Below are 2,500 nucleotides of genomic sequence, written 5' to 3' on the forward strand. Positions count from 1 at the left end.
GGCTCACCACATATGGGCCATTCGGTCTTAGACACCGACCCGTGGTAATGCTGTGTGGAGATTAATAATAATCCGCAACGGAAAACCGGAACGAGAATAGTCGAGAAAGTATATTCTCGAGGAGCGGTAGACTGCTTTTCAACCGAAGTCATAAAAGAGCCACACGCTCGACGCTACTCCCGACCGGTCCGAGCGAACCGAAAGTGCCTTCCTATAAATACCGAACGGCCGGCCGCTAGGTCGGCGACGCATGGGCTTACGCCCAGGCGTATGCCTGTGCAAACCGCCGTGAGAGCGTACCATCCCGCCGGCACGGTAAAACTTAGACTGAAAATATCGTCGAACATATCCTTTCATTTTATAACGTTCTATACATGAAAATTAATAAATTAACATGCAGGACATAATAAATTCACATTCTCATGTAAATCATGGGTTTAATTAATATTTTAAAAAATTTTAAAACCGCCCAGAACCGATGAGATGAAAATATTAAAACGATATTTTTGCATTTTCTTACGGTAAAACATTAACAAATAAGCGACTATAGCAATATAAAACTCCATTTGTAATTTAATTAATCAAAATTAATATTTTTTTTTGATTTTTCAGCGATCCAGAACCGATGAGACGAAAACATTAAAACGATATTTTTGCATTTTCTTACGACAAAACATTAACAAATACGAGACTATAACAATATAAAACTACATATGTAATTTAATTAATCAAAATTAATAATTTTTTTTGATTTTTCAGTGATCCAGAACCGATAAGTCGAAAATTTTAACAATCATATTTTTGCATTCTGTACCGTGGATCCATCGTTAAACGCTATTAAACTAACGTCCGTGATGGTATAAATGCAGATTTTCGCTCCGTTTAGCCAAAATAACGAACTTTAGGTGCGCTCCGAAATATTTCAAAGTCCCAGCGGCGTATTGCTTCGCCTCTTAGAACCGATTAGTCGAAAATTTTAACAATCATATTTTTGCATTCTGTACCGTGGATCGATCGTTAAACGCTATTAAACTAGCGTCCGTGATGGTATAAATGCAGATTTTCGCTCCGTTTAGCCAAAATAACGAACTTTAGGTGCGCTCCGAAATATTTCAAAGTCCCAGCGGCGTATTGCTTCGCCTCTTAGAACCGATTAGTCGAAAATTTTAACAATCATATTTTTGCATTCTGTACCGTGGATCCATCGTTAAACGCTATTAAACTAACGTCCGTGATGGTATAAATGCAGATTTTCGCTCCGTTTAGCCAAAATAACGAACTTTAGGTGCGCTCCGAAATATTTCAAAGTCCCAGCGGCGTATTGCTTCGCCTCTTAGAACCGATTAGTCGAAAATTTTAACAATCATATTTTTGCATTCTGTACCGTGGATCCATCGTTAAACGCTATTAAACTAACGTCCGTGATGGTATAAATGCAGATTTTCGCTCCGTTTAGCCAAAATAACGAACTTTAGGTGCGCTCCGAAATATTTCAAAGTCCCAGCGGCGTATTGCTTCGCCTCTTAGAACCGATTAGTCGAAAATTTTAACAATCATATTTTTGCATTCTGTACCGTGGATCCATCGTTAAACGCTATTAAACTAACGTCCGTGATGGTATAAATGCAGATTTTCGCTCCGTTTAGCCAAAATAACTAACTTTAGGTGCGCTCCGAAATATTTCAAAGTCCCAGCGGCGTATTGCTTCGCCTCTTAGAACCGATTAGTCGAAAATTTTAACAATCATATTTTTGCATTCTGTACCGTGGATCGATCGTTAAACGCTATTGAACTAACGTCCGTGATGGTATAAATGCAGATTTTCGCTCCGTTTAGCCAAAATAACGAACTTTAGGTGCGCTCCGAAATATTTCAAAGTCCCAGCGGCGTATTGCTTCGCCTCTTAGAACCGATTAGTCGAAAATTTTAACAATCATATTTTTGCATTCTGTACCGTGGATCCATCGTTAAACGCTATTAAACTAACGTCCGTGATGGTATAAATGCAGATTTTCGCTCCGTTTAGCCAAAATAACGAACTTTAGGTGCGCTCCGAAATATTTCAAAGTCCCAGCGGCGTATTGCTTCGCCTCTTAGAACCGATAAGTCGAAAATTTTAACAATCATATTTTTGCATTCTGTACCGTGGATCCATCGTTAAACGCTATTAAACTAACGTCCGTGATGGTATAAATGCAGATTTTCGCTCCGTTTAGCCAAAATAACGAACTTTAGGTGCGCTCCGAAATATTTCAAAGTCCCAGCGGCGTATTGCTTCGCCTCTTAGAACCGATTAGTCGAAAATTTTAACAATCATATTTTTGCATTCTGTACCGTGGATCGATCGTTAAACGCTATTGAACTAACGTCCGTGATGGTATAAATGCAGATTTTCGCTCCGTTTAGCCAAAATAACGAACTTTAGGTGCGCTCCGAAATATTTCAAAGTCCCAGCGGCGTATTGCTTCGCCTCTTAGAACCGATTAGTCGAAAATTTTAA

Source organism: Osmia lignaria, unplaced genomic scaffold, assembly GCF_051020975.1.
Source record: "Osmia lignaria lignaria isolate PbOS001 unplaced genomic scaffold, iyOsmLign1 scaffold0069, whole genome shotgun sequence".
NCBI classification, from domain to species: Eukaryota; Metazoa; Arthropoda; class Insecta; order Hymenoptera; family Megachilidae; genus Osmia; species Osmia lignaria.